This window comes from Bos grunniens, chromosome X, assembly GCF_055505025.1.
Source record: "Bos grunniens cultivar Pamir isolate PY7600 chromosome X, Bosgru_T2T1.0, whole genome shotgun sequence".
Classification (NCBI taxonomy): Eukaryota; Metazoa; Chordata; class Mammalia; order Artiodactyla; family Bovidae; genus Bos; species Bos grunniens.
The window spans coordinates 139,585,503-139,606,510 of NC_141194.1; the positions used below are offsets into that span (position 1 = coordinate 139,585,503).

Below are 21,008 nucleotides of genomic sequence, written 5' to 3' on the forward strand. Positions count from 1 at the left end.
AAAACCATTCAGTACCACGGTGATACAAGCCTATGTCCCAACCAGTAACACTGAAGAAGCTGAAGTTGGACAGTTCCATGAAGACCTACAAGACCTTTTAGAACTAACACCCAAAAAAGATGTCCTTTTCATTATAGGGGACTGGAATGCAAAAGTAGGAAGTCAAGAAACACCTGGAATAACAGGCAAATTTGGCCTTGGAGTATGGAATGAAGCAGGGCAAAGGCTAATAGAGTTTTGCCACGAGAATACACTTGTCATAACAAGCACCCTCTTCCAACAACACAAGAGAAGACTCTACACATGGACATCACCGATGGTCAACACCAAAATCAGATTGATTATATTCTTTGCAGCCAAAGATGGAGCAGCTCTATACAGTCAGCAAAAACAAGACCAGGAGCTGAGTGTGGCTCAGATCTGAACTCCTTATTGCCAAATTCAGACTTAAATTGAAGAAAGTAGGGAAAACCACTAGACCATTCAGGTATGACCTAAATCAATTATACAGTGGAAGTGAGAAATAGATTTAAGGGACTGGATCTGATAGACAGAGTACCTGTTGAACTATGGACGGAGGTTCATGACATTGTACAGGAGACAGGGATCAAGACCATCCCCATGGAAAAGAAATGCAAAAAAGCAAAATGGCTGTCTGAGGAGCCCTTACAAATAGCTGTGAGAAGAAGAGAAGTGAAAAGCAAAGGAGAAAAGAATTAAACCCATTTGAATGCAGAGTTCCAAAGAATAGAAAGGAGAGATAAGAAAGCCCTCCTCAGCGATCAATGCAAAGAAATAGAGGAAAACAACACAATTTTAATTATTACTAATTTTTCAGCAATAATAGGACAATGGCCTCCAATTACACTCCTTGCTGCTCTTCTTCTCTCTCTAATTCACTTTTCTCACTGTTTCCAAACTGAACTTTTTATAAAACATGATCTAAAATTTGATCTGATCATTTCTCTACTTGAAATCTTTCAGTGATGACCTATAACTTTCAGGGAAAATATAAGCTTTGAGTACAGCGTATAAATCACACTGTGACCTGACTTCTGCCTATCTCATTCAAATATCCGTCATGTTTCATGTATTATTATAAATAATTCTTATCTATCAAAAAGATCTCTAATCAATTAATGTAGACTCTAAAAGTAACAAAAAATATATTTGAAAATATTCTATTTGGGGGTGTTTAGTGATACAGATAGGTCTTCCTTTCTGAATTCCCTTCTGTTGTTGTTTAGCTTCTATCCTGTGTCTAACTCTTTGCAACCCCATGGTTGCATGTAGGCCAGAATATGACCTACATTGGTTAATGATTCATGTGCACTAGAAAAGAAGTATATGCCATTGCTGCTTTGTCAGTTTTTCTCTAAAAAACAACTTGATTGAGAGTTCAGTTCCGTTCAGTCACTCAGTCATGTCCGACTCTTTGTTACCTTATGGACTGCAGCATGCCAGGCTTCCCTGTCCATCACCAACCCCCAGAGCTTGCTCAAACTCAAGTCCATCGAGTCAGAGATGCCATCCAACTGTCTCATCCTCTGTTGCCCCCTTCTCCTCCTGCTTTTAGTCTTTCCCAGCATCAGGGTCTTTTCCAATGAGTCGGCTCTTTGCATCAGGTGGTCAAAGTATTGGAGTTTCAGCTTCAGCATCAGTCCTTCCAAAGAATATTCAGGACTGATTTCCTTTATGATTGACTGATTTCATCTCCTTGCAGTCCAAGGGACCCTAAAGAGTTTTCTCCAACACCATAGTTCAAAAGGCTGTTGAATTACCTAGAAATAACAGAATCTGGTGGGTCCGAGAGATTAGTACCCTAACAAGTTGATAAGATGTGCTCTCTTAGAGGAGAGAATTCTAGAAGTTCAGCTAGATGAATTCACAGAGGTGACTTGTCTGAAACTTCTATTCTCCATCTCCCTTTCCCCTTGGATTTACCATGGTACATTTTCCTTCTGGTAAACTGAACATATTGGCAGTGTATTTAGTTCAATGTATATTAATTGAAGACCTACTCTGTTCTAGGCTTTGGACTAAACCTGTGGATAAAACGGGAAGTCAAAGAGCCATGGCAATTATATTCTGGTGTGCACGGATGGGAGTTGGACGGGACAAATGTTAATCAAATTTTCACTAAAGTTGAATGTAAAGTTTTAATAGTGACCAGTGACATGTGCTTCAAAATAAATTATCAGTAGCAGAGAATAATACTCAGAGTAGTCAGGGAAATCTCTGAGAAGACATCAGATAAACTGAGACCAGTTAGATTTTAAAAACCCAGTAATGCAAAGAGTTGAGAGATGAACATGTCAGTGATACATGGAGAGACTTTGCAAGTCCCTGAAATATATTGGATGCTTGTTGTTCTAAGAACGGAGGAGTTTTTAACGTGGCTGGAACTTGACAAGTAGGAGGGTGAGAGGCTGAGTAAGTGTAGTAGTGGGAGAGGTGAAATTAATTTGGGTAGGTAAATAAGGGCCAGAACATGCAGGGACCTAAAGATGAAGAGGAGAAATTTAGGTTTCTTTGTAATAGAAATGACTAGTCTTCGAATGATTGCAATCATGAGAGCACAATAAGGTAAGTTCAAAAACTATCAGTGGCTACAGAGCAAATGGAGCAGTGAGACCAGTTCAGAAACTATCACAGTAGTAGTTAAGATGAAAAATGATAGTGTCCTAGATTAGAATGATAGTGGTGGAGGAGAGCCATGGATAAATTCTGGATATATTTTGGAGTAAAAACCCTGATGCTGTGAAAGATTGAGGGCAGGAGGAGAAATGGGCAACAGAGGATGAGATGGTTGTATGGCATCACCAACTCAATGGACATAAGTTTGAGCAAATTCAGGGAGATGGTGAAGGACAGGGAACCCTGGCACACTGCAGTCCATGGGTTCACTAAGAGTCAGACACACCTTAGCAACTGAACAACAAAAACAAAAATCCCCTTGACTTACTAATGGACTGCTACTGCTAAGTTGCTTCAGTCATGTCCGACTCTGTGTGACCCCATAGACGGCAGCCCACCAGGCTCCCCCATCCCTGGGATTCTCCAGGCAAGAACACTGGAGTGGGTTGCCATTTCCTTCTCCAATGCAGGAAAGTGAAAAGTGAAAGTGATGTTGCTCAGTCGTTTCCAACTCTTAGCGACCCCATGGACTGCAGCCCACCAGGCTCCTCCATCCATGGGATTTTCCAGGCAAGAGTACTGGAGTGGGGTGCCATTGCCTTCTCCGTACTAATGGACTAGATGTTGGGTAATAACCTATGACACTCAGATTTCTGGTATTAGCAATTGCATAGTAGTGGCAGGGACAGGTTGTAGGGAGGTAAAAATCAAGAGTGCCGCTTTGAACTTATTTCTGTTACATAATCCAGGAAGTTGCTCTATTTGTGGCTAATGATGTGGGAATGTTACCTGGCCCTTTCCAGATTCTTGGACAAGAATACCATGGAAATGAATATTGCTTCCACAAGACTCTTAGGCAAGCAAAGCTTTCTATTAGAAGAGTTTGTGCATCAGGGAGAAGGCAGGAAAAAAGTGCCAGCTCTCTAGTAGAAGGGGCAAGATACTTTTCCAACAAAAGGGAGGGTTTGTCTCATGATCACTGATAATTTCCAGAAATCAGCAGACTTCTTTGATCAACAGCAGATGGCTCCATGATGGCTGTCAGGAAGTGCTTCTGTGACAGAAAAAGAATGCATGACAATTTTATGCAAGAAAACACAGGAACAGATGAGGTTAAAATTTATAGTTGAGCTGCTTGGCTTGTAGCAACTAAGTATACTCATTAGTGTAACAGAGCGTGCCTGCATGCTCAGTCACTTCAGTCATGTCTGACTCTTTGTGATCCCGTGGACTGTAGCCTGCCGGGCTCCTCTGTCCATGGGATTTCTCAGGCAAGAATACTGGAGAGGGTTTCATTTCCTACTCCAGGGATCTTCCCAACCCAGGAATCTAACCTGGATCTCCAGTGTCTCCTGCATTGCAGTGGGTTCATTACCACTTGAGCCACCTGGAGTTAAAGTTATTATTATTATTATTTTTTAATTCGTGCAAGCCTGGTTTTTGTCTCTGGGACTCAGGTCCCTGGGGCCTTTGATTTTTTAATTTGCAAGACCTGTTTTGCCCAAGGCCATTCCCTGGTCCTTTTCCAGAATGGCTGTGCTCTTATTTTCCTGTCTCAAGAAGAATGGACTGTAGGGGACCAAGACAAATAATAGTTCAAGTGCGAAGCTGTGACAGTAGCTTAAGGGAGAGGGAATATTTGGCTTGGGTTAGTATAACTCAGTAATAGATTTCAAAATAACTTTAATTTGACAGTAAAGTTTGAAAGTCACCTTAAGTTGTCTTTTATTGTAGGTACCATCCTCAGTGGCAATTAGGTATTTGATTTGAGGCCTGTGAGTTCCCTTGACTTCCCACCACTCCCCCACTCCCCAACTTTGTGCATGGACAGGAAGCCTTGGTAATTTGACTTGGTAATTGGGTGCTATCAGGGATCATTGGTATGTATCTCTAGTATTATCTCATTGTTGAAAAGTCACTGCACAGGTATCTAGTCAAACTTCCCAGCAGATACTATCCTTTATGAACCCCTGGATTCCTAGCTTAAACCAAAAGAAGGTGTATCTCCAGAAAAAACATACTTTACAAGATGAATCAATATAGGAGACATAAGAGATCCAGGTTTGATCCCTGGGTCACGAAGATCCCCTGGAGGAGGGCATGGCAACCCAGTCCAGTATTCTTGTCTGAGAAATTCCATGGACAGAAGATCTCTGGCAGGCTACAGTCCTTGGGGTCTCAAGAGTCAGACACGACTTGGCAACTAAACTACCAACCTTAAGAAAAATGAAGCTGGATTATTTTTTCCCTGAATCTTTATGCAAACTACCACTTTGGGATAAAATAAAAGCAATATGGGGGAAAACAAAGCTGAAAGGAGAGTAAGCTTGAAATATAATACTAACACATGTTAACAATTGATACCTGCTATGAAAAATGTGGCCCAGTGGTTTTCTAAGACATACTAGACTGTGGAGAGATGAGCATATATGAGAATTTCCCAAGCCCAACTTCTTAATGTCGTAGCAGATTTATCTCATTATATTAGACGCTATTTTGTGTGATGATTCTGTAGTTGAACTACATGTGTTTTTGTTTGTATATGTGTGAGTTACAAAAAGCATCTTGTCTGATATTTTTGCAAAGCCATTTTCTAGACTACACATCAGCTATTTTGTCACCAGCTGGGCTGTCTTTTGCTTGATAGTAAGGGTCTTGAAAAGGAGAGTGTGTGCATTTCAAGTTTTCTTATTAGTTCCAATGCCAGTTGTGAATCATCTCATCAAGCCTTTGGACTTTAATAGCCCAATTTTCAGAGAAGGCAATGGCACCCACTCCAGTACTCTTGCCTGGAAAATCCATGGACGGAGGAGCCTGGTAGGCTGCAGTCCATGGGGTCTCTAGGAGTCAGACACGACTGAGCGACTTCACTTTCACTTTTCACTTTCATGCATTGGAGAAGGAAATGGCAACCCACTCCAGTGTTCTGGCCTAGAGAATCCCAGGGACGGGGGAGCCTGGTGGGCTGCTGTCTATGGGGTCGCACAGAGTCAGACACGACTGAAGCGTCTTAGCAGCAGCAGCAGCAGCCCAATTTTAGTGCTTGTTCACACTTCAGTACCCAAGTATCACCAGCGACATTATTACAGTGCATGTTTATTAAACTATGTTTTACATCACATTGAGTAATTCTCTTATGGAAACTTCCTCTGAATATTTTTAAATTTTGATTTGAGCTTCAGAATTTTGATCAATAGATAAGTAATAATCTCACTTTTCTGTTTATGAGAATTAAATATCAGAAATTGCAGGATGCATTAGCAAGCAAGAGCCCCTATTCAGTAGTGACTATTCTGTCCATTATCTCCATAAGGGTTTTATTTCATTTGCATATTATTTCATTATAAATACATCATGTATGTTTCATTAAATAGCACATATATTTTACCTTATTCTGAAGGAAAGTTGTCAGCTGTATTAGAAAATATTCAGTTAGATAGCCAGATCTTTTGCCTACCTGACACCTAACATCTAGTTAGGTAGAAATGTCAGGAAAATGTCAGACTGCATATAAAGTGTTGTTTTAGTTGCTCAGTTGTGTCCAACTCTTCGCAACCTCATAGACTGCAACCTGCCAGGCTCCTCTGTCTATGGGATTTCCCAGGGAAGAATACTGGAGTGGGTTGCCATTTCCTTCTCCAGGGGATCTACCTGACCCCAGGATTGAACCCACATCTCCTGCCTTGCAGGTGGATTCTTTACCACTGAGCCACCTGAGAAGCCCATAGAAAGGGTGCTACTGGTTAATTGAATATTCTGGTGATCTGATGGTTAGAAATAAGAACAAAAGTGTGTTTTACCTGTTTTTACTGAATATTTTTCTAAAGTATCAAAGTCTGTTGTATTCCTTTAGTAAGTAAAGTCTCATAACCACTAAATCTTTGTTGATTAAGGATCTTGCAGGACAAGAGGCTCATATTCTAGAAATTCTGGCTTAAACAAGGCCTGCAAAATGATCTTTAATTTTACAATGTGCCTCTTTTCTTCTAAAAGAAGAGACATTTACCTAAGTGGCTCAGTTATTAGAGTTCTTATTAATTGAAATAATACTGTAATGTATTGTTCAACTATAGGGGTTAAAAATATGGATTCTTAACTAAGTCAATTCCTTGACCTGCTGCATCCTAGATGTGATGTCATGTATCTATCTTAACCCTTAGGCCCCTCATTTTCTGTTTTCTCTTCTGTCAAATGAGAATGATAACAGTACCTAATGCTCAAAGGTGTTGTGGAGATCAAATGGATCATTACACATGTAGCACTTAGTCAGTATGGGTAGATAGTAAATGGTCAAGTCATTTTATTTGCAATAATTGCCCCCAGCTGTTTGCCATTTTATGAACGTAAACATAGTTCTAGGGTTGGGGTGTTGCCAAAGGATCCTCTTATCCACTCATTTTTTGGTAATTTTTTTTAAAAGTCCCTTAAGACATTTCATACTACTCCATATGGTATCTCCTGAACTTGCTAGTGAACAGAAAAAATCTGTCTTCCTTCCTTCCTCCCTCCCTCCCATCCTTCCTTCCTTCCTCCCGATAAAGTGAAAGATAAACTCAAGGATGGAACACCTGTGTGTGTCAGGAAAGTCAACATTAGACTCAGGAAAAGTCATTTATTTGCAGCAGAAATAGTACAGCAAATATATTTCTATGCAAGTGTAATACTGTTCAAGTCTGGGCTCTACCTGGTGGCTCAGACAGTAAAGAGTTGCTCTTCAATGTGGGAGACCTGGGTTCTATCCCTGGATTGGGAAGATCCCCTGGAGAAGGAAATGGCAACCCACTCCAGTACTCTTGCCTAGAAGATTTCATGGACAGAGGAGCCTTGTGGGGTAGAGTCCATGGGGTCAAAAAGAATCGGACATGACTGAGCGACTTCACTTTCCTTTTCTTTCTGGGCTGCACTAATAGGAGAAAAAGAGGTGTTTCGGGGCAAAGAGTTATAGGGAAGAAACAGAACCTTAAGAGCAAAGACAGCTTTGAGCATAGATAGAATGAACATGTCTAAATACAGTAAGTCTAAAGTAAAAAAAAATGCTCTCATCTATATTCTCCCCTGCCTAACCTCATATATTACAAAAATCTGCTATGTTTTATTTTCCCACTCTATAACTCTAAACAAGTATTTGATTCTCTGGGAAAAGTTATTTAAATATTAGATACTTGTTTGTTAATCTGTGGCACTCACAGAGTCCAGAAGAGATGAAGCACTGGATGGAAAAATTTCCCTGGTGGGGCGGGGGGTGGGGATTAGCATGTGTTGACTGTTCACTATGGCTCATGACTTTGTCTCAACTCATGAACTTCACATACAACTTCCCAAATCATTATCTCTATATTATAATGAAGAAATTGAGGCCCAGAGAAATCAAGTATATCACCCCAAACTACACTGCCATTAAGTCAAAGAAGAGAGTTGAACCTAAGATAACCTGAGATTTTTTTCCATGTCTGAATTGGGACGAAGTATCTAAAAGCATTGCAGATGGGTAAATGAAGCAAATAATGGAGTGGAGATAAGCCCAAGGAGGAAAATAAATCCTCCAGTATTATATCCATAGCTCCAATATCATTAAAATTAGTTCATGGATGTCATTCAGTGTTACATATGTAAGAGGAGACAGAGTATCAGAGTATCTAGTCTGTTCAGGTAACATTCATTGAGCTGTTACCAGGCAATGTGCTTAAAGCTAAGAATAAAAAGATAAATAGGTCTATTTCCATGCCACAATTACATAATCTTGATTACTGTAGGTTTATAAAACATCTGGAAATTAGGTAATGTTATTTTGTTCTTTTTCAAATTGGTTTGTTATCCTATATCGTTCATGTTTCTGTATAAAGTTGAAAATGAGTTTGTCAGTTTCTTGTTGGGATTTTGATTTTGATCACACTGAATTTACACATCAATTTGAGGAGAATTGACATTTTAACAATGTTAAGTCGTCCACTCATTCACATCTTTATCTCAGCAATGTTTTGTACTTTTAGGTGTACAATAATTCCATGTCAAATCTATACCTAATTATTTCATATGTTTAGTGTTATTACAAATAGGACATTTCCAGTTTCACTTTCCTATTTTTCATTATTAGTATACAGAAATATAGTTGACTTTTTAATATTGATCTTGTATCCTACAAATATACTAAACTCACTTATTAGTTCTAGAAGCTTTCGTGTAGGACACAAAGGTTGTCTGCATTGATGATCATGTTATATGAGAATAAGGATAATTTTACTTCTTCCTTTGCAGTCTTCATCTTTTTTCATTGTATGCTCTAGAACATTCAATAGACTGTTGAATAGAAGTGTTGTAAGCCAACATATTTGCTGTATTCCTAGTCTTAAATGAAAAGCATTCAGTTTTTCACAAATAAGTGTGATGGATGTTAGCTGCATGTTTTTCATTGGTGATCTTTATTAGGTTGAGGAAGTTCCCGTTTATTCTTGGTTTTGTTGAGAGCATTTTATTAGGAGTAGATGGTTTTTGACAAATTTTGTTTATGGGTGTATTGAGGTAATCATGTTTTTCCCTATCTGTTAATATAGTGAATTATCCTGACTGGTTTTGAATGTTGTACTAACTGTACTGTACAAGCTTCTCTAGAGTACGTCATGCTACTCTTTTAAAATATTTTTTCATCAAACTTGCTAACTTAAAAAATATTTTTGCATTTGTATTCATGAGGATTATTGGTCTATAGTTTTCTGGTAATGTTTTTACCTGGTTTTGGTTTTAGGGTATTTCTGGCTTCATAGAATGAGTTGGGAGATATTTTTTCTTCTTTTATTACTTGGAAGAGTTTCTATAAAACTGATGTTATATCTATTAAAGATATTTGGTAGAATTCACAACTGAAGCCATGTAGGGCTTGGGATTTTTCTTGTCAGAAGATTTTTAACTATAAATTCAATTTCATTAATAGATATGAGACTATTCAGATTTTCTATTTTTTCATGAGTTATCATTTCTGGCTTTTGTTTTTCAAGGAATTCATCCATTTTGTCTAAAATTTAAAGTTTATTGCCATATAGTTCTTCATAATATTTTCTTATTATTTTACTATCTGCAAAATCTGTAGTCATGTCACCTCTCTCATTACTGGTTATTTGTGTTCTTTCTTTTTTCTGATTACTTTGCTAGATGGTTATCAGTTTTATTGATCTCAAAACATCCAAGTTCAGTTTCATGGATTTTCTTCATTTCTGTTTTCTAATTCATTGATTTCTTCATCTTTATTTTCTTTGGTTTACTTGGGGGTTAATTTGCTCTTTGTTGTTGTTGTTGTTAGGTTAAGGTGGAATCTAATATCATTGATTTGGGATCTTTTCTGTTATATGTGTTTAATGCTAAATTTTTTCCTTTGAATATTGTTTTGTCGTTTACAGAATATTTGTACCTTATACAAATACATTTTTCTGGTCATTAGTTGGGGATCTGAAAAGGTCCTTTTCAAGTGGCATGCATACAGTAGTTTTGCAAAGGGAACACAAAACCACAGGCTAAATATTAGAAATATTTTTAATCTTTGATTTTATTAATAATAATTTTAAAAATATTTTAAAATTATAAGAAATTGAAATGTCATATAGATATAAAGCCGCTTTGTTCCTGTTCATCCAGATTCACTAGAGGTTCAATTTCATTGTTCTTTATTTCCTTAAATACTTGGTTGAAAATTTGTGACAAGCACTGAACTATATACTCTAATGTATATGGAGAGAGAGACAGAGAGTAGTTTTAGAGCCCAGGAGAGGAAGTATGCATGGAACAACCAGAGAAGACTTCACTGGGTGATAATATGAGATATGTATTGGAGGATTAATAGGAGTTCACTGAGGCTAAATAGTATAAAGATGCATTTTGCTGGAAAAGCTTTGAGAGAATTTTTATCACCTCAGAGGATCACTGCAACCTGTGGGAGAATTTAGGTTTATAATAAGGACTAATGTAGATTAAAGCCAATGAGGCAGAATAATCCCTGCTCTAAGCTTAAGAATATGGAGTAATAACAGAACCCACAGGAGGAAATGTGGCGAGATTCTACTTAATATGTCATCGTTGAAATCCCTTACTTAAACCTGTGCCTCAGGACTTATACATGGCTCCTAATTTGTGAAGCATCACATTGTATCTGATTTTTTAGAGAGTGCTGAACTTGACTGAAATTGTCCTCGCTGAAAGATATTAGTAGAAAAGATGATGAAAGTAATTGTAAATGCTATGTCTTCACTTTAACAGAAAACACTAATATCCATTCAAATAGTCATATATATAAATATATAGTCTGAATTCCAGCTTGGTATGTTATATATTTTTTAAAAGATTGTCTAAATTTCCCCTCACAAAGTCCAGAAAAATAGCAGTTTTCATGATAACACACAATGCATTTGAGAAGGTAGATGACTGATAAATACTTGAGCTGACAGAACCATTGTCTTTCATCTTCAACTGGACTGAGAAATAACAATAGAAGTAAAACCTTGAAATACATGGTAATTTCTTTGAAAGAGGCAAAGTATTTAGGCCAAGATTTTTAATGGGTTACAGAGGTAGGGATAAGAAATATGAGAACACAGATTAGGAATAGTGAGTATCTATGATTGGCTCATGGATTTCTTTTTTTCAGTTTTACAAATCAGCTTTATGGAAATTGGCAAGATACAATCTTTTTACCCCAAGCCTTCAATGGAAAGTTTAGCAATTGAAACTTGATATAATATGTGCTATTTTAATGGATTATGGTCTATGAAGTTTCTGAAGTTTGAGCCACTAAATAAAATGAAAAGTTTAGCTCTGAACATTGCTTTCCTTTCTTTTTTCTTAGTGGCCGAATATTTGAAGTACTTCTGGATTTTCCACCACGCCTCACCCCCTGCACCACTAGCAGTAGCTACTGCTTTGTCAGAATAGCTTTGAGTCCCCTTCGGGAGGTTTTTGTTGGGAGTTATATTAAAAGGATCCCTATGCATTGGAGAAGGAAATGGCACCCCACTCCAGTACTCTTGCCTAGAAAATCCCATGGATGGAGGAGCCTGGTGTCCATGGGGTCGCAAAGAGCTGGACACTACTGAGCGACTTTACTCACTTCACTATGCATTGCAAATTACTCAGCAAAGTAAAGAAGTGACACTATTGTAATTTCTATTCTAGAATATGCACCACCAATATTTACTGTGGCAGAGGATTCTGTGTAAAAGATATATTTTGATAGGTGATGGCTGTGAGAGACTCAATGAGAAACTTTCATTGTTCCCCAAATGACCTTCAACCTGCTTAATAACAATTTGCTTTCTATGTTACTAGACCCTGTGGTCTTTAGGTAAACAGCTCTATACTCACTGGAGCGAAGTCGAAGAAAAAAATAGAGACTATTAAACACAATTTTCTAGGCTAAGTAGGAAAGTCAATATAGTAGCTGGTATAGTTAGACTTTTCTGGTTCTGCATGGAATATTTCATAAGTTTGTTGCTTTGGGTTTTCTCTAGGTTTGTATCCAAGCTGTGAGGGAAGAGGAAAATACATGTTGATCAATGATTTGTCTGTAGACTTCAAGCCATATCTGCGGAACTTTTTTAAGTAAGTAATTTCCAGAGTTCGGTTTCAAAGATAACTGAATTCCTTTTTGTGTTAATACACTTTGGTTTACTTTGTGTGCTGCTTTGTTATTATGAAGGAAAACTATCCTATTGGTGTAGAGTTCCTTTTACTGTGCTAGCTTCTGAGGTTTGGAGAAGGGTTTATTGCTTTTTCTAGACAACAGTAAAATTCTACTATCTTGCTTCTACCTGCAAAATTGTAGAAAAAAATTACTACTCATATACATTCAGGCTATGAAAGTCAGCCAGACCTTAGCAAGATATATATGCCCATCAGGACAACCCATTGGTTTTTCAAGACAAGGAGATTCACTCACTCTCATCTTCTTTTGAAGAGGGAAAAGAAAATAACTCACTTAGCCAGTTTTGCACACAAAGGAGAAAACTTTCCACCAGTCCAATCACTTTGAAATGAGAAATAACTCTTGTTACCCATGGATGACACATGTCAAATCCAAAAGAATGTGAAGAGAATACTAAGGTCCCTAGGATTGGCATTTTAGGGGAATGCACGAGTCTAGGGGTAGAAGGAAGAGGAAAAGAAACACAGTAGAAACAATTGGAGAATATGTGTAAAAGGTTGTCTATAATAATAAGAACTATATGATAGAGTTGTTATGAAGATTAAATGGGTTAATATATTTCAAGTGTTTATAACAGTTTCTGGTACGTAAAATATTTTTTTAAAAGTTTGCCCTCAGTAGTATTAATATATTTAATGCTGTGTGAAGTGTTGGGGAATAAGAATAGATAAGAAATCAATACTGCCTTCAAGGAATTGAGAGACTGCAGAAGAAGTTAGAAAAGCAAACAAAGGAGCATGGGACTAAACCTACCTGATGGCCCAGGAAGGCTTCACAGAGGAGTTAATATTTTGAAATAAGCCTTAAAGGGTTAGGATTTTGCCAGTAGGGAAAAAGATTTAAAGGTGTTTGAACTTAAGGAGACAGAACGAGAAAAGGCACAGACATGCCAGTGAATGGTTAAAAGTTCTAAAGTGTATGGCTCGTATTCAGGCTACTGAAGAGAGAGGATCTGATTATTTGACAGATTCACTAGTCCCTGTCCAATATGTAATGCTTCTATTGAATAGTTTCTGTGCCCAATAAGGTATCTTTCCCTTTTGTCCAAGGACAAATTGATTTCTGATCTGTTCTAAATGGTTTGTTCAGTGTGGTTAAGGTCAGAAGACAAAAAGCCTGGCAAATTGGATGTAAAGTATCACTTTTTATGTGTCACTTTGGGTATGGTTGGTATTTACAGCATCATGGCCTATCTCTTGCACATATCCCTATAGCTAGAGTCCCTGATGTCTTCCCCCACATCCTGTGCCTCGTTTGCGTCAACCTTAGCAGCTCTGACTATGGTGAGAAGTACCTTGATCTTAATAACCTCAACCCACCAGCTTCTGGGGGCCAGGATTTGTTTGTTATCTATATGCTTTACATTCCTTGTTTTGCACTGGAATTGCCCTGGGGGAGTCATACTTATTCTTTGCCCTCTAGTAACTCACTCAAGTTTACTGAGTATGAAATAATGCACCAGAATCATGGCATTGCTGTCTACCATCTTTGTCTTATTTGCTATACAGCTGCTGTGACTTACTGTTTATATTAGGCAATGGCACCCCACTCCAGTACTCTTACCTGGAAAATCCCATGGATGGAGGAGCCTTGTAGGCTGCAGTCCATGGGGTCTCTAGGAGTCAGACAGGACTGAGCGACTTCACTTTCACTTTTCACTTTTCATGTATTGGAGAAGGAAATGGCAACTCACTCCAGTATTTTTGCCTGGAGAATCCCAGGGACAGGGGAGCCTGGAGGGCTGCTGGCTATGGGGTCACACAGAGTTGGACACGACTGAAGCAATTTAGCAGCAGCAACAGCAGCAATACCAAACCTTAACCAAATCAGAGCCAGTTCTCCCATTTTCTTATGCCTAATGTGCACTCATATGAACCAAGTTCCCTTCTCATAGTTGTTATACCACTAAACTACAGGTGCCCCCACCTTCTCTAATGACAAAAATGGTAAAGTTCCAGCTGGCTATGTGGCTTAGGTCTTCTAAATTATTATCACAGAAGAGCTATAGTCAGATTAATCTATTTTCCTAAGAAATGCTAAAGAAATAGTCATAAGTCATATTAAAAAGGGTATGTACACTAATCATTATTAGAAACAAATAAGTGAAATGATTATGACTTGCATTCAACAAATGCTAGCAGTTTTTCAATACTTTGCTCTATAGTATCTTTTAATATGACATGTGCCAAAGACGCACAATACAATACAGCATTGGATTATCCAAGGGTCACATGTTTGAATTATAATACTTATTCCTGCTAATCCAATTGACTTTGAAACTTTTAGTTTTTGATGCCTTATACCACAGTCTGTAGCTAAAAAACAGAATTATTTCTCAATTTGGTCCCAATTGTTGATCTAATCAGAATTTATTCTATGAGAAACAACTCAGGCCCTAGTACTCTTGTTTACCTATCTTTGAAGCACATAAATCTGTAAAACCTCTGCTAAAAACATCCTTCCTCCCTCCCCACCAACAGTTTTTAGCACACAGCAAGTTTTATAGAATTTAGCTGTATCTCTTGCAAGTCACTAAACATGTTTGCAGTCAAACCTGCTTTTGCTGAGATGGCTTTTGTCAGTTGTACGTGATGATGTTAGCATGTATGACTTTAGAGTTGAGCTCTCAAGTCTTTAATAAATGATCTCGAAACACGACTGATGTTGCATTACAGTATGTCTTAAAACACGAATATTTTATTCATTAAATCTTTAAATGATTTTATTTGATCATATTTGCAACCTAGTTCTGAAAATTTGGAAATTTTATAATTCAAATAATAGTAATGATATAATGACGAAACAATCTGGCTGAACCTGAAACAACTTTCAGATCAGCTTGAAATCATGTTAAAATTGAAGTTGTCAAAAAATCTAGAGATCACTTAATGTCCACAGTTCTTTCATATGTAGTTCTTTGATGCATAACTGATGGATCTGGTTTCTCTTGCACAAATAACCTATTAGAATAAAAGAGGATGAAAAGAAAAACCTTGACATCTGCATTTAATTCTAAGTTGTGAATAAGAAAAACTCTATTTAATCCCAGTTTGCAGATTTAGTATTCACTTTTAGATGCAATGTTAAACTTAAATCGCCTTCACACTTCAATTCCTGTGCCTCTGTGGCCACTTTTTTTTTTTCTTTCTTTCTATTTCTACCTCGAACTCTTTGCTCCAGCCTGACTACTTTGCTGTCAGTTCCTTGGACACGTTATACTCACTTGTGCCTCAGGGCCTTCAATTCCTCAGGGAGGCCTTCCCTGGCCTCAAAACTGGGTTAGAACCAGTGTAGACCCTGTACTTCCTGTTTGTGATATTCTCCACACCTATTTTATTTATTTAGTGTCTATCTTCTTCACTAAAGTCTGTGAAGGCAGAACTTATATTTAACTTGTTCAGTACTGTATCCTCGGTACTTGGTCTATAGTTACTATGTTTCTGGTAGGGCTTACCTCTTCAGACACTTATCAGCGCTTTCTCGAGGAGTTACATATGATACACATTCTGTGAATTTCTATTTGCTTATAGTTGGCCCTGTAAGCATCATATTTTTGCCATAAGAATTATTTTATCTTCCCAACCAGACTGGAGGATCATTGCTAGGTAGAATAATGTCATTTTCCATGTCACCCTTGGCGAGCACTCTACTCTGACTCTATTGAAAATAAGTGGTGCATAAAGATACCCATAAGCATGGACACAGTAATCCCCTCTTATCCATCCTCAGTGGATACCTGAAACCTCAAATACTACTGAACCCTATGTATCTGTTTTTTCTATAATGCATACTTATAACAAAATTTAATTTATAAATTAAACACAGTAAGAGATGAACAACAATAACTATTAAAATAGATCAATTATAATATACTATAACAAAGCTTATGTAAGTGTGGTCTCTCTGTGTCAAAATATCTTGTTGTACATGCTTAAACCTTTTTTTTCCATGTTAACAAAGCATTTATCATGCACTATGGACATAACTTTTGCAGTTTGAGGTATGATAGCAAAACTAGGAAGAATTTATTTTCCTTCTTCACAATTTCTTGGATAGAAAATTTGTTCCTATTGTAGATCTTAGCTACTTCCCCTTTTGACTCAGCTGGTAAAGAATCCACCTGCAATGCGGGAGACCTGGGTTCAGTCCCTGGGTTGGGAAGATCCCCTGGAGAACGGAAATTCTCTCCACACCACTCCAGTATTCTGGCCTGAAGAATTCCATGTCCTGTATTATCCATGGGGTCGCAAAAGTCAGACTCAACTGAGGGACTTTCACTTTCACTTAGGCACTTCAGAATATGATTTTTTCCTTTCCTTATCAACTAAAGAACTTTCATCATTTCACTTAAAGAAAGCACTTTATAGCTTCTCTTTGACATATCTGAATTGCCAGCATCACCCCGAGACCACTATTAAGTAAAATAAGGGTGACTTGAATACAAGCACTGTGATACCATGACACTTGATCTCATAGGGGAGATGAATAACAAGTGAATAATGGGCAGGATACACTGAATGAAGAGATAATTGACATTCAGGCAAGATGGAATAGGGCAGCATGAGATTTCAGCACACTACACAGAATGGCATACAATTTAAAACTTATGAATTGTTTATTTATGGTATTTTCCATTTAATATTTTCAAACCATGATTGACTACAGGTAACTGAAACCACAGAAAGCAAAACAGTGGATTAGGGGGACTATTATACTTCCAGATATGGAGATAGGCATCTTATTTTCTTGTCCAAGCTGCACTGAGTCTTATTCTGGATTGAAGTAGGCTTGATTATTTTTCCTGCACCTTGTAAATCAAGCATTCAAAATTACAAGACAGAGTAAATATGTTTAATTTTAAGAAACAAACTGGATTTTATTTATAACATGTATATGTAGGCACATGTTAACTTCTTTGAAAATTATTCCTGTTTATAAACACTTGAAATGATGAGAGGTAAACTGATTTTACATCTGTTGCTTCACAACCATATAGAACATTGTAATCATTGGGTTTATTTCCTTCTGAACTATCAGAAATCAGACTTATGCAAACTCCATAGGATGATGTTTAAGAATGCATTTAGTATCTTATTAAGATTCAGGCATATATTAACCATATATTAACATGCATGGATACACACACAGAGACACACAGAAACACGCACTAATATATTAATCTTGCCTGTCCTGGCCCTATTGGAATAACAGTTCCTGAAAAACAGAGTTAATAGGCAAATGTTTAGGTTGATGGTACTCTATTTTCAGGTAAATATTAAGCATAAAACATAAACCTTTTCTCACTGACACCTTCTTAGGACTCAGTCTAGAACCACAGTGGCAAACTTGGTACTTTTTGCATAGTTGGTACCTGGTAATATTTTCTTTAATTTATGAAATTAGTAATGCTGTACAACCATGAAGCTTTGCCTTCTATTTCAGCATAGTACTCTGGGTCTGAAATTTTTATGATCATTTGGATAGCAATAAATTGGCTTAACTGTATAGAGATATTATACACTTGTTTTAGATAAAAATGATTTTCTCTGCTACAATTTCTCTCACTTTCTTCTGGTTATTTGGTTACTGCTGTAAATTAGTTTCAATTTGAAAATTGGTGTAGTTTTAAGTCATGGTCATGTGACTATTACTTCTTAGGTATCTAAGGAATTTTGCTTTTCTATTGTTCTTTTCATTTGCTCAAGATCTAGAAGATTGCTCTGTGAAGAACAGGCTTTCACTAAAGCAATGGCTCTTAAAGTGTATTGTGCATAATGATCTGGGGTATGGTTCAAGAATCTGCATTTCACAAATTCCCTTCCTCAGGTGATTTTGATGTGAATGTCCAACAAAACATCCTTTTCAGAAATACTGCAATAAAATATATTGCCTGGCTGATGACAGAGAAAGTCAATTACACAATGGCATGGCAAGCCCACAGAATATAGTTTTTTTTTTTTTTATAAACAACAAATTAAGGTGTGTTAAAAGGTACAAAAATGCATCCTAGTGAAGACAAATGGGACCAGTTAGGAAAGGGAATGTTTGAGGACTTACTCTGTTGTCAACAATTTTCCCTCAATAATAGCACAATTATCTGCTCACGATCCTTCAGCAATAGAAGGCAAAAAGTCTTTTAAAGCCTAAGGTAGTTCTTGCCATCTTGCTAGAGCAAAGCAGTATGTGGTAAATCAAGACTCATTGGACTGAATTTGTTTGTTCCAGACCACTTAACCAAGTTTATGGACTAAAGAAAATACCCAAGAGCTATGTCTGGGAGTTTTGCAGAGTTTCAACTTGGTTTTTAAAATGGTGGTGGGGGTGAGGAGGGAAGGGAACTTTGGTTGACAGCAAGGCCATGTGTGCATGATGGATTAATTCCAAGATGTGCTTCGGCATTGTTTACTTGTAGAAGTATGCATTCATTTGGCTTGAATTGTATCTGAGCAGAAAAGACACAATCCTGAAAAAAGACACCTGTTTAAGAATTTGTTCTGACAAAGGTTCATATAGTCAAAGCTATGGTTTTTTCAGTAGTCATGTATGCATGTGAGAGTTGGACTGTAAAGAAAGCTGAGCACCAAAGAATTGATGCTTTTGAACTGTGGTGTTGGAGAAGACTCTTGAGAGTGCCTTGGACTGCAAAGAGATCAAACCAGTCAATCCTAAAGGAAATCAGTCCTGAATATTCCTTGGAAAGACTGATGCTGAAGCTGTAATATTTTGGCCACCTGATGCAAAGAACTGACTCATTGGAAAAGACCCTGATGCTGGGAAAGATTGAATGCAAGAGGAGAAGGGGAAGACAGAGGATAAGATGGTTGGATGGCATCACCGAGTCTGTGAACATGAATTTGAGCAAGCTCTGTGAATTGGTGATGGACAGGGAAGCCTGGCATACTGCAGTCCATGGGGTCACAAAGAGTCAGACATGACTGAGCAAGTGAACTGAACTGAAGAATTTGCTCAACCACTTTAACAATGGGGTACGGGATCTGTGATATTCTGGGTAACTTTTGACACCAGATTTTAGACACAAATATGATGGGGCAACACAAGTATTTATCTGACATAAAACAGCATCAGGAATTTGGTTATAGAAAAAGTTTCAAAGTGGCATTAGAACAATTTATATTAGTAGGCAATGAAATTCTCTAATTGAACTATAATTCTGTGAGACCCAAACCAGCAACTAAAAATTACAATAATCATTTGAACTATGTTATTTTGATAACTTGTAAGCATCATCCTTTCTCCCCACTCTGCTCTTGGCTCTGGCACAGGGATGGGATGTACTGCACCACTGTTTATTGCAAGACATGAAATCATAAGTTGTAAATCCTCCCTTAGAAGAAACACTTCAGGAGAACTGTGTTCTCATTCAGGCTTTGCCACTTCTAGATCAGTCTGGCCTTTCATTTCACCTACTGGGCTTTGGTTTCCTCATCTATCAAATGTGGATAATCCCTCTTTACCTTTTCACAGCACTTTATATAAAATATTGTATATCAGTTATCTCTGTAGATGTTCACAACAGTTCCATGAGATAGATCAGATAGAGTCTGTACCACAGGAAAGAAATATTGCAAGAAAAGGCACAGTAAGCTTAACGTAAGTCTTGCATTTAGACATGAATTTACATCATACTATCATGCAACTTATACTACAATTTATATTGTAGGCATGAGAATAGGTGAACTATTGTCAGAGAGGAAAATATCTTGTTTAAGATATTTTGGTAACTCAGAGATAGCGTTTGGAATTTTTTCTCCCATCATAAAATGTGTCAGTAAAAGATATATTTCTTCTTCAGGAGCAATTTCTTGAAATAAAACAGGGAGGACTATCCAGCTGAATGAAAAAATTGTTACTGTTAGGCTCCAGAGCTGTTCTTTCCAACATGGTAGCCAGTAGCCACATGTGACTATTTAAATTAATTAAAATTAGCAATTCAGTTCTTCTATCAAACTAGCCATATTTCAGGTGTTAATAAACCACACATAGCTAATGAATACCATATTGGATAACACAGAGATAAAACATTTTTTATAATCACAGAAAGTTCCAGGATAGAACTGCTATGAAGTAATAGCTAACCAAGAGAAGTGATTGGAACAAAACATTTATCCTAATTGTTGTTTTCCTTTGGAAAATTTTCAAAGTTTATGCCTTTAAATATTCCTCCTTTTCCTTCCCCTCCATCTTATCAACATCTGAATTCACCCCTACTCTGTTACCATCTTGTCCTAGAGCTTAATAGTCTTAGTAGATGTTGCAGAAACACAATCAATTCATGAAAGGCAGGAAACCCAAACCATTTATTATGCTTCTTAAATCCTCAAAGAAAAATTCAATTGAAGATCAGTGTTTTGCCTGTTTTTTTAATCTAGAGGAATTTCCTGGAAGGATAGAGGAGTGAACTTTTTCCTCTTGCCCTCTATCTTCTTATCTAGCAAATGATCAACATAATTGCTAAAATCCTTACTGCTAGGATTCTTTTTAAATTTCACTGTTTAATTTTTTGTATTAAGAAGTTACTTTTTTAGAGCAGTTTTAGATTCACAGCAAAATCGAGAAGGCAAAAAAATTTCCTGTATACTTCCTGTCCCCATGCATGTATAACCTCCCTCATTATTAATGTCCACCACCAGCGGGGTACATTTGTTATAGCTGATTATTCTACACA

At 37.3% G+C, this 21,008-nt stretch overlaps 1 long non-coding RNA gene across 7 annotated transcripts in view; it reads left to right on the forward strand.

Moving 5' to 3' along the window:
- Positions 1–21,008, forward strand: part of LOC147341493 (uncharacterized) — a 323,003-nt gene that overhangs the window by 120,360 nt on the left and 181,635 nt on the right. For all 7 annotated transcript variants that reach the window (XR_015159461.1, XR_015159463.1, XR_015159464.1 and 4 more), the window contains one exon: positions 12,129–12,219. This is a non-coding gene — a long non-coding RNA (uncharacterized LOC147341493). The remainder of the gene's footprint in view (positions 1–12,128; positions 12,220–21,008) is intronic.